Source organism: Benincasa hispida, chromosome 3 (assembly GCF_009727055.1).
Source record: "Benincasa hispida cultivar B227 chromosome 3, ASM972705v1, whole genome shotgun sequence".
Lineage (NCBI taxonomy): Eukaryota > Viridiplantae > Streptophyta > Magnoliopsida > Cucurbitales > Cucurbitaceae > Benincasa > Benincasa hispida.
Window position 1 is genome coordinate 24,462,206 of NC_052351.1, and position 16,203 is coordinate 24,478,408.

A 16,203-nucleotide genomic window follows, 5' to 3' on the forward strand; every position below is an offset into this window, starting at 1 on the left:
AAGTAAATTGCGGTGATAAAATAAATGTCCAAACTATTAATGATACAGGGTGAGGATTGGCTGTGAAGTTATGCAAAAGAATCTAATGAATGCGGTGGCAAGTCTTGTGAATGAGTCAGAAAGAGAATGGGTTGAGGGAAAGGACATCGTAAGTTCGTCAATCTTGCTGAGGACTCAACTAAGGTTCCGCTTTCCCTTGGCTTACACTTTTCAGTGATCGGCTGCATTCCCTTATGTCTATGGTGAAACAAAGATGAACGTGATGAACGCAAGGTTGTTTCCATCTCTGGAAATACTTCTCGCTTTAGTTAATGCATTCTTCCAACCTTCTCTCGATAGGCGGAATAACATCTTCACTTCTGCTCTCACGGGTGAAGATGTCGTCGAGCATGCTTTAGCTAAACTGAGCCAATTACCTTAACAAGGATTAACTCACTCGCTTAATCCTTCCTCTTTGCCCAGGGGATTAGTGACACATGATGGAGAAAATGGATGATGAATGTATGAAAAAGAACAGAGAGATGATAATGATTACGATAATGATATTAAATCTAAGGATAAGCATTTGTTACAAATCGTGAATGAAAGATTAAAGAAAGATGAACACAGTAGATGAATGGGAAAATAAAAACAAATACGGAAAGAGTGACAATGTCTTGACACAGATCCCGATCGAAGACGTTGTGCTTGCCAGCGTGTGGAAGAAATGGAGTGGAAAGCTTCCCTCTCAGGCTTGCTCTCTAGGTAAAAGTGACCTCTCGCACAGAGCTTCTTCTTCGGGAATGGAAAGAATTTCGTGCTCGGAGACTTACCTTTCAATCTTGTCTCGTCGTTCTCCCCAGATTTTCTCTGAATTGTCTCTTCAGACCAGCCTCCTCAACATTGAATTTGAGGAAGCTATTTATAGACCTTGGCTCCTTTTGTATTAGTGGTCCCACTTTGAAAATCTGATAATTCCTGCCATGGCATAATGGAAATGTCTGTCCTGCTCCACGATCAATTTGTCAGAATAGTACAACCGAAAAGTTATACCTTGTCAGAAGTCCATGCAAATGCATTGCTCTTCTCATCTTCGATCGATCGCCGCATGTGGTGTAGTTGTTTTGATCTTTTATCGATTGCCGCATGCGGTGGAAATGCATTGATCGCTTGAATCCATGATCGATCGTCGCATGCGCTGCAATTGCATTGATCTTTTTCATTCTTGATCTATTGCCACATGCTGTGTGGATGCATTGTTCATTTTTGTCCTCAAGCGGTTATTGCATGTGGTGACCTATTTCCTGTAAAACAAAGACTTGGACATTCCATTTCGCCATCGCAATAGGGTTAGTGGGTATGTTCACGACACTTTACAATTTTTGTATTTCTAAGCCAATTTCTATACTGTCGACGCAATTTTTCCTTCTTTTTACCGCATAATCTAAATAAAACAACATAAATAACATGTATTTCTACAAGTTATCACTAAACCTACCATTTTAGGAATTCGTCTGACTCGAGAGCTGAGAATTCAGCTACAAAAGACGAAATTCACTCCTTCTTGATGCAGGGGAACTTAGATAAATTGTTCCCTTAAGGGCTGATTCATAGTGGCCACACCCTCTCCTGCTCGAGAGGACTTGGTCATAGTGGGACAATGACTTATTGTTCATTAGAGGAATTAGTGGTACTTAAGGAGTTAGATGTAACTACAAGGGCAAAACGATATTTTGGCCCAACTGTACTTACGAGCAATTTGTGAAGGGTCATCTCACTGTTGATTGGTTATATCCATGGACATAGAAAGTTATCTGTAGTGTGAAGAGTGCAGTTGTCCGTCTTTAGTGGAGTGACCGGCAGTTAAAGGATGTTGGGTAATTTAGTTAAAGAGTTTAATTATTTATCCGAGTACCATTAGAGCTTCAATCTACAGGTCCATAAGGTCCCCACTGTAGCTCAACAGGGATTTGATCTTTGGATTAATTTGAAGTGTTCAAATTAATTGAGGGAATTAATTATATATGATATAATTAATTTAATGTATTTGATACATTATATATGAGAAGAATTTGAATATAGTTCAAATTCCAATGATATGAATGAGATTCATGTAATTAACTATAAATATGATTTATATTGAAAAGAACTAAAATGTTTGGATATGATCCAAATATCATTTATATGAATGAGATTCCTATAAGTGGATTTAATATAAATGTAATTTATATTAAATGCCATTTATAGTTAAGAGAGAATAAAAATCTATAGTTTATGTTGTATTTGATGCAATATAAAACTATAGGCTATATGTTATATATGATATAACATATAGTGTATATATAATAAAGTAGTTATTATATATTCTATTTTATTAATTTATTTGAAATTAATAAAAGGGAAGGAGTATAACTTCCTTCCATTATTCTCTCAATAACTAACTTTTAATAAAAAAAAGTTGAGAGATCATCTTCTTCCATCGATTCACAATTTGAAAGAGAAATATTCTCTATGAAATCTTCCCTCTCATCCTCTCATTCTTCTTCCCTCTTCCTAGTGAAGGAACTCTTAAACAAGAGTATCCATGAGCACGTTTGGATCTTTCCTATTTCATTATGACTGAATTACCACACACACATTTTAACAAACAGGTATTAATTTTAATACTAATTATAGGCTTGCTTTGACAGTTAAACAACAACAGATTGAGTAAATATACTAGTTGAAGACTGTCTTTACATGAACTCAATCAAGTGGAACCGACTCCTCTACGGTCCTTCTCTACGATCCTTATCGCCCAACAATCAGTCGGCTACCAGCACCACGATCGTCTACACGAACGGCAGCGCACGAACAAGCAGTAACCGGGGACGACACCACCACTCGAAGCCCTTGGTATTCTCGGAGTGAGAATCCAAAGAGTGGACTTTAATGGAATTGGTAGAGGAAGGAGGAAAGGACGATCATGTAGAACGACAAGCAAATGGGAGATAGTAGGTGACTATCGTATAGTCGAGTGCTTATCGTTTAGAGAAAGTTACACGATCGTGTAGGTTTTATTAAGCGATTGTTTAGTAAAGAGTAAGCGATCATTTAAAAAACTCAGCATGCTAAGCGATCATTTAGTGAAGATGAGCGATCGTTTAGAGAACGCGTGCGATCGTTTAGACGATGGGCGCTATCGTATAGGCTCTCAACTAAGCGATCGTCACGTTTCCACATCGTGAGCGATTTTTCAAACTCTTTTCAAAATGAAACTAGTTTTCATTTTAGTTTTAAGTTACAATAACCAAAATTGATCTTCCCACTATCGCATGATTTAGGTGAAATTTTCGGTCAATTATCACATAATTGACCAATTAATGATATTATATTCTAAACCTATAGTTTGATATCATATATCTACTATAGTAATTTCTCCTCTACTTGATATAAATCATATTTATATCTAATTTTCTCCAAATAATGTATCTCATACATCTAGTCAATTATATCATATATAATTAACGAGTTCAATTATATCATATATAATTGAACTCCCTCTTGTCAATTTGAACATTTCAAACTGACCTAAAAATTGATTCTTAACTTTATCCAAGCTACCTAGAGGACCTTATGGACCTGTGGCTCGAAGCTCCAACCGTACATGAATAGCTGACTAAACTATTTAGCCACGAGATCCACCATCCGTTAACTGCTAGGCATTCCACTAAAGAACAACAACTGAACTCTTTTTACCATAGATATATTTATGTGTCCATCGGATATAACCAATCATAAGTACGATGACCTTTCATAGATACTCGTAAGTATAGCTGAGCCAATTTACCGTTTTGCCCTTTGATAGGCCTCCAATTGTGTACAATATCAAAAGAGAAAGAATAAAAGAAATAAAAGGAAGTCGCGGTTGAATTGGTTAAGGATTACTTTCAATGCTGTTAGGAGAAGTTGTGGTTTAAAAAGTGGAAAGAAACCAGAATGGAGGATAGTGAAGTCTGAATATCAGAAGGAAGGAAGGAGGGCTCTCGAGAGTGGGAGTTCGGAAGTCTCTATCATGGAGAGTTCATCGTAGTGTGTCGTGCATCGTCTACTTCTACTAAGCGGTCGTGTAGCATTTAATAGGCGATTATATAGCATTTGGTAAGCGATCGTGTAATGTTTTGTAAGCGATCATGTAGTACCTTGTAAGTGATCGCGGGGTGTTTTGTGGGCGTTCGTCTAGTGTTACTCAGCGATCGTACAGAGTTTTGTAATCAATCGTTTTGAGTTGTTAAGTGATTGTCTAGTCTTTATTTGTCTCTTATCGTTTAATAAAAGGTTTGTCATCGTTTAGTTCCTATTCTGGGTGATTGTACCAACTCATTACGTTAATAAAGATTTTCAAGAATCACTTTCCTAACAATTTGGTATCAGAGACATCACCTAGGCAAGCATGGTTTAGAAACATTTTGAAGAGAAACTCGAGTCAATAGAATAAGAGATCTCTGGATTCAGAGTCGAAATACAGAAATTGCAAACCATAGAGGAGAATTTGGCATTGTTGACGAAAACCGTTGAAAATTTGGGATTGTAGGCAGAGAAACATCAACAAATGCTCTTTTCTTATGTTACGGAAATGGCCAAGGGAAAAGAAAAAGTGACAGAAGAGGCAGAAATATCGAATACCCATAATATGTGTGAAGCAAATAGTTCGGTGAAATCCGCCGGAGGAGATGCGATTTGCGACTGAAGCAAATTCAAGAAAGTTGAAATGTCGGTGTTTAGCGGAAGCGATCTAGACGTGTGGTTATTCAGAGCAGACCGTTATTTCAAATTCATAAGTTGACTAAATATGGGAAGATGACGGTGGCGGTTGTGAGTTTCGATGGCACCACATTAGATTGGTACCAGTCGAAGGAAGGCAGAGAGCTGTTCAAAGACTGGGAAGACTTGAAGAAAAGGTTGCTTGTGCGCTTTCGATCTTTAAGAGAGGGATCGATCTATGGAAGATTCTTGGCTATTAAACAAGAAATGACGGTAGAGACATCAAAATTGTTCGATAAGTTAGTAGCGTCGTTACCTCATCTGCCGAATGAAGTTCTTGAGGAGACATTCATGAACGATTTGGCACCATGGATAAAGGCTGAAGTTGAGTGCTGGGGTCCCACTAGGTTAGCAAAAATGGTGTTGTTAGCATTGTGGGTGGAAGATAGAGAAAATGTGCAGGTCAAAGCGAGACGAGCGCGAACATACGGAGGTAAGATCCAAAATTCGAACTCTTCAAAATTCAATATAGAAAACATGAGTAAGACAACAAGCGAAGGAGAACCGAAAGAGGAAGGGAAGACAAGTGAGTCATTTTAAATGAGGACAATCATGTTGTGAGAGACATCGAACAATAATAACCGAAGAGAAATTTCGGCAAGAAGATTAATAGATGTTGAATTTCAGTCAAAGAGAAAAAAAGGGCGAGAGTTGAGAGAATTGAGATTGCTTGTGGTGCAGGCGTTCGGTGAGGAATGGGAGTTGTATGAAGATGAAAAAGCAAGAGAAGAGACGTTAGAATTGTGTATGTTGATGATAAGTGAGGAAATTTCATCTATTGCTGAACTGTCCATGAACTCAGTTGGGGGATTGACGAACCCACGAATAATGAAGATGAAAGGAGATATCAAAGAAGAATAAATGGTGGTGTTTATAGACTGTGGAGCTACACATAATTTCATATCAGAGGGTCTAGCGAATCGTTTGCAGTTGAACATTACAGACACGATCAATTACGGAATAGTTTTGGGATTATGAGCTACTTTGCAAGCAAAGGGAGTATGCAAAAATATGGAAATGAGGCTAGGAGATTGGAGAGTGTATGATATTTTCCTACCATTGGAGTTGAAAAGTGTTGATGTGATTTTGGGGATGCAATGGCTACACTCGTTGGAGAAAATAGAGGTAGATTGGTAGAACCTAACAATGTCATTTGCTCATGAGGGTCGGAAGATTACTTTACAAGAGAATCCAAGTCTGACAATGGCAAGAGTTAGTCTGAAATGCATGAGGAAAACATGGGATGCTGTTATGCGAGTACTTTGGGAACAATTGAGGGTGGCTCAAGAGAAAATGAAGAGGACTATCAAAAAGGCAGTTAGACAACCAGAACTTTACCTTGAGGACAAGGTAAAAGTGGAGGGAGGAGGTAATATGATGCGTTATTTTATGCAGTGAAATAATGAAAGAAATTGCGATGATGGAAAATGCATTGTGCAACAAGTTTTCTCAACAGAACCTAAGTATAAATCCTATTGAGTTTCCTAGTAAGTTCAGGGTCGAACTCAGGGACTAAGGAACAGAATATGCGGTAATAATTTTTAAGATCACTTTGCGATAATAAATAAATTAATGGTTTGGTTGGTTTGTTGTTTACGGTATAAAATGTATGCGGCAGAGTTAAGAAAAGAGTTAATAATATGGAAGATGCGATGAATATGCGGGAAACAGGTTGAGAAGGGATTCAGCTAACACTTCCTAGGATTGTGTTCATGTTATGCGATCATGCTACACACATACAATAGCAAATCATCTCTCAATGCAAATGCTACAGCTTCTAGTTCTAGAACGCATGCGGTATATGCGATGAAGTCTATAGGACCTACACATAAGCCTATATTCTTTTCTATGCGATGACGATTGACACTCACCCATACAAGGAAACCGTATAATACCATAACCTATCTCTAGGGTGCATGTGATGTATGTTGACAAGCAGAGCTTATCTCTAAGTCTCTATCTCTTGCTTATACAGATCTAATCTTGCTCTCTCGAGTCTAAATTCTAACCTAGCTCTCTCAAGTCTTAGGTACTTTCTTTAGACTCTCTCTCGAGTAGCTCTAAAGGGGTGATGGGCACAACTTAAGACAAGATGATCGCATGCCATGAAAATCCTAGGTCATGTTAGCTAAGTTCTTCTCAACTCATTCGATAGATTTAGCTACTCATGCGTGCTTTTAAGAGAGTGAACAAATGTAGATAAGCAAGTTCCATTTTATAGATAGAGAATCGAAATACAGAATGATAATGCGGAATAAGAATAAAGAGCCTGGTAACAATCTCTTGCTTCCAAAGGTTTTTACACTGTTCTTCTCTACTCTGCTCAAAAGATAATCTTGCTCTCGCAAGAGTCGACACTCTCTCTGTTTTTCCACACCTCCTAATAACTTGTAGAAATACAAGTTATTTATGCTGCCTTATCCAGATATTGCGGCCAAAAGTGAAGGAATATGCGTCGATTGTATGAAAATTAGCTCAGAAATCCAATATATATAAATTATCACAATTATACCCACTAACATCATCAAGATGGTAGAAGAGGATATTTCTACTCTGTTTTGCAGGAAACCAAGTCATCGCTTGCAATCAAGGCTAAACGAGAGACTGAACAACGCATCTCTGCCACATTGCACCCATCAATCAACAATTAAGAGACGATTAACGCAATGACGGCGTAATGCGACAGTCGATCCTGAGTTGAATGTCAACCGCATGCGGTAATAAAAATAATACCGCATGCGAACAACCGATCGAATACAGCTGAGTAACGCAAACGCAGAGGATTGTGACACGTGTATAACTAACCGTTATGCAGATTTGACGATCTGATTGCATAACAGAAGAAATATTTATTCCTCCATCTTCGGAATTTCCATAACAAGAAGTGGGTTCCACAAGCCAAGAGTCAAAGCTTTTCACCTATAAATACCCCCATAGAATTCAAAGAAGATATACTTGATATGAGGATAATTGATACGAGGGCTAATTGATGCTAGATTGAGAGAAAGACTGAGCTGAGTACTGATCGGAAGAAATCCGGGAAGAGAATAGACAAGGCCAAGAGGTGAGTCTCAGTGCGATTCTGCCAGATCCCTGCTATCGGTTGAGCAAACCTAAGAGGGAAGCTCATCCTTCCACACGATCCATCCATTCCGGCAAGCAAATCTCCATCCAAATTGGTGCCAAGACGTTGGCGTTTATTTGTATTTGTTTCTAACTCTATTCATCAATTGTATTTCATTCTCTTAATCTCTTCATTCACAAATCATGTATCAGACGTTAAGTAGTTTTATTGAATGTCTTGATCACTTTAATTTCCACTTTTCTGTCTATTTCCGTTCCTCCATTAATCGTTTTCTCCATGAAGTTTTCCTAATACCTTGGTAATTAATATGGATTAAACGAGTAACTTAATATGTGTGAAAGAGATAAATGTGTTTAGCTAAGGCATGCTAGACGGCATCTTCATCTGTGAGAGTAGAAGTGAAGATGTCATTCTGATCTGTCAAGAGAAGGTTAGAAGAATGCGTTAACTAAAGCAAGTAGTACTTCCAGAGATGGAAGCATCCTTGCGTTCACTACGTTCGTCCCTGTTTCACCACAGAGATATGGGAACGCGGCCGATCACTGAGAGGTGTACGCCAAGGAAAAAGCGGAACAGTACTTATATCTTTAATGCAATTAAGGAACTTGCGCTGTTTATATTAGTTATCTTTTCTCTTTCTGATTCGCACATAAGACTTGTCACGGCATTACACGATCTTTGCATATTCTTCGCAGCTAGCCTTGACCTTAGTATCTTGTATCATGAAACCTGTATCTTGTATTATCTTAGTTTAGATTTACTTTATCGCAATTTATTTTATTATCGCAGTTTTTACCGCTTTACTTTACTTTATTGCATGTTTAATTACTTGTACACAAAACTCTTTTATAAATTGAAAAACCCCTGGTCGCATATATCACAAACATAACACAATAACCTAAAATAGTCCCTGTGTTCGACCTCGGATAACACCGAGAAACTTACGGTGAAATTGTACTTGGTTTCAAGGAAACTTGTGACAATGCACAACATACTACAAGAACATTCGTTAATAATGCATATCTAGAAGTAGTCTCGCATATCATTGCATTATCATCATCCATGCGTTGTATGACATAAGATAAATTTTATGCTTACAAGTTTATGGCACCATTGCCAGGGACTGGTTATCCGTTTATTATTTGAGTGTGTTTGTGGGATTTGCAGGACAAATCTCTTTGTACTGGCTGTTTATCGCGAAGAGCAGTCTGACGACTTATGAGTACTGGAGCGATCCAGAAATTCTAAGCTGACCTAAAGATCAGGTGTATTTTTCGTGCATGAGCACATCAGGACCAGATTAAGCACCGGAACATCAAGATCTATGGTTACGGAGGATGCAAAGTGCAACGCATTCCCCATAACTTATGTGATTCCTAAAAGAAGTAGATCAGCTTTCTTCTCGTATACACTGCGAGATGAATAAGGAGGTGAACAATGTCTTTGAGGAAATTAGGTGGGCAAGCAGGATTAACTGCTTGCAGGGGATGAGATTGCGGTAATTCTGAGAACTTCTTTCAATCAGCATCCCTATCTATGTTTACTTGCTTTCTTTACAGTTTTTCTTTTACTGCTTTCTAAATTACGTATTTACTGCTTTTTAGAATTAGCCTTTAATGCTTTCTGTAAGTATCTTCAATTTAAGTTTTCATGTCATGTTTAATTCCTTTAATTTGTATACATTAGTAGCACTATTCTTTAATTTTTATGAATGATTGGATGAAACAGTAAACACTGCAAAGTCTTTTCGACTTTGCGATTGTTGATGAATTAAAAATAAAATAAAAAACTGGTATGTAATGCATTGATGGGTGCATTATGTGTTAACAAGAGACACCTTGCGTCCATTACACTCAACTGCATTGCGTTGAGGGGTGTGTTGCGCGTGCGTGTGTCCTTTACCCGTCCTTAGCAAAATGAACTATGTTGAGGTAGTGTTGCACTAGTAGCAATACCGTGCACCCGATCCTTCAAAAATGTGTTTAGTTAAGGGGTGCGTTGCAGGGATGCATGCATTGTTGCCCATCCTCAGCAAAAATGTATTTGCGTTAATGGAAGCACGATGTTAATTTTTAATCGTGCACCCGTATGAATCAGATTCAAAAGATAATTTCAATTCATTATTTTTTCTAAGTTAATGATATTATTTGATTCTTTGTACAAACGAAAATTTTTGGTATTGCGTTAATTTTTAATTATTTGTATACTTTGTTAATATTCAATACAAATGAGTACATATTCACTCCTTTTTGCCTGTGTCTTTTTCTTTATCATCCTTTGACAATATTTGCGATGTTCTTAATCCTTTACTTTTGCGTTATTCATTGTGGTGCTATGATGTATAATATGTTTATACTTAGAAACATTTCCCATACTTTGTAAATTCTGACTAACACTTAGTTAATTCTTAGTTTAGCAGTACTTTATCTTTTATCTTTCAAAGTTCTGCTCAAATATTCTTTTTGAAATTTTTATTCTAAGTGTTTGTCTAGTCCATCCAAATAATGCAATAAGAACCTTGCTCATCTTTAAATTTGGGGGTGGGGAAGGTCTGAGCAGATAAGATCAAGAATATGCGATCTTCAAGAAAATGCATTAATTTCCCAAAAAAAAATAACTATACAAAACTCCAATGTCAGCGCAAGGGAAAACCTCAAAAACGTTCCCAACCTGATAAGAGTTTAGTTATGAAAGAAGCCTGCTCATAGTTGGATGTTCGTATGACACCCATAGGAGCAAGCCAAAACGAAGGTAGGTTTCCAAGAACAACGCAGTATGAAAAGAAAAAAAGAAAAAAATTATAAAATAGTGTAAGAGACAACTCCTTTGAATATCATGAGTTAGAGTTGAAATTGGAACACAACCATGGTTGGGTGTTCGCATGACATTCGTGGGAACAAACCAAAACGAAGGGTGTAACCATGACCAACAGTCTCTATAAATGACGCAAAGTTTGACCACCGCATATAGACATATCAAGTTGTTTTGACAAAGAAGAGATAAACATTCTATTTTAAAAACTAGAAAAGCATCTTTGAGAAAAATCTTGTTATATAGAAGAATAAAGTAGGGCTTTATTCAGAATTAGCAAGTATAGAAGGAAATTGCGTTGTTCAGAAATGTGCCTAAGTGTAACATTCGGAGCAGCCAATCGACACAAAAATATAGGAGAGGAATTTAGCGTTATTGCCTTAGTAGAAGATATGCTTGAGTATAAGCAATATCTAAATTTGGGGATGTGATAACTTGTAGAAATACAAGTTATTTATGCTACCTTATTCAGATATTGCGGCCAAAAGTGAAGGAGTATGCGTCAATTGTATGAAAATTAGCTCAGAAATACAATAAATATAAATTATTGCAATTACACCCACTAACATCATCAAGATGATAGAAGAGGATATTTCTACTCTGTTTTGCAGGAAACCAAGTCACTGCTTGCGATCAAGGCTCAACGAGAGACTGAACAATGCATCTCTGTCACATTGCGCCCGTCAATCAAGAAGAGACGATTAACGCAATGACGGCGCAATGCGACAGTCGATCCCGAGCTGAATGTCAATCGCATCGGTAATAAAAACAACACTGCATGCGAGCAACCGATCGAAAGATGCAGCTGAGCAACGCAAACGGAGAGGATTGTGACACGTGTACAACTAACTGTTGTGCAGATTTGATGGTCTGATTGCATAACAGAAGGAATATTTATTCCTCCATCTTTGGAATTTCCATAACAAGAAGTGGGGTTCACAAGCCAAGAGTTAAAGCTTTTCACCTATAAATACCCCCATAGAATTTAGAGAAGATATACTTGATACGGGGATAATTGATACGAGGGCTAATTGATGCTAAATTGAGAGAAAGGCTGAGCTGAGTACTGATCGGAAGAAATCCGGGAAGATAAGAGACAAGGCCAAGAGGTGAGTCTCAGTGCGATTTTGCCAGATCCCCGCCGTGATGCTCTGTGCTTAGATCCCTACTACCGGTTGAGCAAGCCTGAGAGGGAAGCTCATCCTTCTACACGATCCATCCACAACAGCAAGCAAATCTCCATCCAGATTGGCGCCAAGATGTTGGCATTTATTTGTATTTTTTTCTAACTCTATTCATCAATTGTATTTCATTCTCTTAATCTCTTCATTCACAAACCATGTATCAGACGCTAAATAGTTTTATTGGATGTCTCGATCACTTTCATTTCCACTTTTCTGTCTATTTTCGTTCCTCCATTAATCGTTTTCTCCATAAAGTTTTCCTAATACCTTAGTAATTAATATGGATTAAACGAGTAACTTAATCTGTGTTAAAGAAATAAATGTGTTTAGCTAAGGCATGCTAGACGACATCTTCATCTGTGAGAGCAGAAGTGAAGATGTCATTCTGATCTGTTGAGAGAAGATTAGAAGAATACGTTAACTAAAGTAAGTAGTACTTCCAGAGATGGAAGCAATCTTGTGTTCATATGTTCATCCCTGTTTCACCACAAAGATGTGGGAACGCAGCCGATCACCGAGAGGTGTATGCTAAGGAAAAAGTGGAATAGTACTTATATATTTAACGCAATTAAGGAACTTGCGTTGTTTATATTAGTTATCTTTTCTCTTTCTGATTCACACATAAGACTTGTCACCGCATTACACGATCTTTGCATAATCTTCGTAGCCAGCCTTGACCTCAGTATCTTGTATCATCTTAGCTTAGATTTACTTTATCGCAATTTTACCGTTTTACTTTACTTTAATTCATGTTTAATTACTTGTACACAAAACTCTTTTATAAATTGAAAAACCCCTGGTTGCATATATCACAAACATAACGCAATAACCTAAAATAGTCCCTGTGTTCGACCTCGGATCACACTGAGAAACTTGCGGTGAAATTATACTTGGTTTCAATGCAAGGAAACTTGTGACAATGCATAGCATACTACAAGAACATTCGTTAATAACACATATCTAGAAGTAGTATCACATATCATTGCGTTATAATCATCCATGCGTTGTGTGACATAAGATAAATTTTATGCTTACACCTCTTGGGTTCTCTCTTGAGCTGACCAGGGCGATCTTCCGGCGTCTCTTGCCTTCTCCCGCTCCGCCTTCTAAGTAAAAGAAAAATATGAACAAGGCTGCTTCTATTTATGGAGAAAATTATCTAACTGTCGAACTCCTTCACTGAAGGTGGCCTCTGGTATTTATAGAGCTTCGGGGTGAAAGGTTTCTTCTCTCTTATGATTGCACTGATGGGATGACATTAATTCTCTGTTTGATGAGCCGAATATTTGTCCCCAAAAAGTCGAGTGTACTTGCTACAGTAGATCGTTAACGGCTTATCAACTTAATTTGAAATCGACCGTCATCAGCTTTCTGTCCCATCGTGATTTATTATGCTTTTCACCCAGATGCGACCACCAAGATATGCCGGCTCTATGTGGCAACCTTCTTAAGCAGATATTTGCAAGCGGAATTTTGATCACATAACCTTGCGTTAACGCAATCTCTTGATGATCTCGGTCGTTGATTTCTTTGGATCGCATTTTTCGCCTTGCGTCAACGCATAATCTATACAAAAATACACAAGTTAGTTGCTTTAATGCGATGGACGCATGCGACCGCAATATTGTGAACTTAATGCTTTTGGACGCAATCTTGTATATTTTTATCATCGTAATCTTGCATTGTTTAATAACTTAGCACTGTAATAACGTGCATTTCCTGTCTCTTATACACATCTAGATGTGTATAAGAGACAGATGTGCATTTCTGCCCGTTATCACCCCCCCAAATTTAAACAATGCTTGTCCTCAAGCATAAGCTAAAGATTTCCTTTAGAAAGTCGACCGCCTTCTCTTTTCCTAGATTTCTCAAGGATGCCTTTCAAATCCTATACACCAAAATTTCCTTAATTTTTATCTAGGTCTCTTCGTAAAATATTTTTAAAATTTAGGGACCACAAGTTTAACCTTCAAAAAGACTTTATTAGATTCCAGGACATCGCATGATTTATTTCAAAAAAAACTTTTTTTCACTGGGGTGTTAAATGATTTTTTTATCCATGTGTATTTTAGACATTATTATATTTTTTTTCTCTAACCTTGCGTTGATCCAAGTGCCTCGCCTTTGTTTTGGCTTGCCCCTACGTGTGTCATGCGGACATCCAACTACGAGCAAGACGCTCTTTCTCAGACTAAACTCATGCCCATTTGGCAATGGAGTTGCGGGCATTTTATTCATGCGTTGATCACAATTCCTACCTTTGTTTTGGCTTGTCCCCACGAGTGTCATGCGGACATCCAACTTTGAGTAGGATCTGTTCACAATGTTATGACTTTTTTTTTGTAGAGCTAAAAATAGCAAGGTCGAAAATAAATACTGCACCCCCAAATTTAAAATGCGGCAATGTCCTCATTGCTAAAAGATTGAAAGAAGTCATGCAATGTTCTTAGGAAATTTCGTAAAGGGTCAAGTTGAAAGAAAGCTAGCCAACCACTAACTTCTAGAAATATTTCGTGAGGTGACTGTTCTAAAATTAAGTGGACTCTAGTGTGTACGAAAAGATAAAATCATATGTTTCATCATTGAAATCATAATTGGTAAAGAGAAATCATGCGGTGACTTACTAAATTGATCATGTTAAATTATTGCAGCAACCAAAGAGGATGTGGTAATAAAATTTTCAAAATTAAAATGCGATGCGATAGTGCAAAATTTGGAATAAAGTCAAGGAAAGATACAATCCCCAAATTTGTGCTGTCGCCCGCATTATTTGTTGATGCGTCCTACTTTGCGGTGATCTACTTTCTTTGGATTGCGGTGACGGAATAAAGTAGTTGCGTCTTCGTGTAGCGCCTCCGCTATCGTTCACCTCGATCGTTGCAAAAAAAACATTGAGAGGGTCAAATACAAAAACAAAGTTAACAAAATCGTTTACCACGATCATTCAACACGATCGCATTAATAATTTTTTTTTGAGATGTTATAAAGACAAAGATACGATAGCAATTAAAAGACAGATGATGAAAGTTCATGGAGCATTAGTATAAAAATGATATTTCAAAAGGAATTTGTCCCTGATGAGTTTGAGTTGCATAATAATGCAGGGACTACTTATTTCAGGTTGGACTTTTTACATCCACGAAAACTTTTTCTTCTTTTTCTGGTCCTCTGGGATTTTGACTGTCTTAGTCCGGAGCTTTTTCTTATTGACATTCATTACAATTTCCGCCTTACGCACATCAATTTGAGCGCGATCGGTCGAAAGGAATGGCCATCCCAATATGATGGGCACACCTTCGTCCGCTTTATAATCCAAAATGATGAAGTCTACCGGCAAGATGAATTTATCAATTGAGATTACGGCATCTCTCAACTCTCTCTCAGGATGTATTCGAGATCTGTCCACAAGAAGGAAAGTCTCCGTCGTGGGCGTGATTTTGCCCATATTCAATCATTTGAAGATTGATAGCGGCATTACGTTTATACTCGCCCCAAGATCGCATAGTGTTTGGCCACTATAGACCTCCAATGGAGCACGGTATCGTGAAGATTCTTGGGTCGCACATTTTTTGTGGGATCGTTGTATTTTGCGTTACTGTCTCCGTAGAAATCTTATCTTCATCATTCTGTTTCTTTTTCAATCTTTGCGGGAATGATGGTGGCTGGACTTCTTCTATCTCATGTTTTAAAGGCTTAAAGGTGGACGCAACTTCTGGGTTCATCTTCTCGGGCTCTTCTGAATCGTATGTTAATGGGTCCTCTGTTGTTGCCGCATTCAAGTTGGTCGTGATTGATTCCTCCCCTACTTCTACTGTCGTTTTTTCTCTTAGCAAGGAGACTGCTAAGCATTGTTCCTTTCCTGTACCCTCAGTGTTGCGAGGGAGATCAGTTGAGCTAGACAATGCTCCTTGCGGTCTTTTTTTGAGTTCGCCCGCAATTTGTCCTAGCTGAATTTCGAGATTTCGGATGGATGTTGCTTGATTCTAAAGCACTGATTCATTCTTCTCAATGTACTGCTTCAGCAAGCTCTCTAAGGATGAAGATTGCGGTGCCTACGAACTGCTGGCTTGGTTATGCGTTTGACTGTTAGTTCGCGGGAAAAATTCGGGTGACCCTTCTTTTTGCGCCATTGGTTGAAAGCTTTGTTGTTGATTTTTCCACGCGAAATTGGGGTGGTTTCTCCACCCGAGGTTGTACGTATCGGAATAAGGGTTGTTATTTATGAAGCATACTGACTGCGGATTTTCTAGGCATTCTTCCATCGGATGTACGTCTCCACAGATGGCACAATTTGCGGTTGTTTAAGCAATTGCATTGACCTGCCCCTTTTTCGCACTCGTG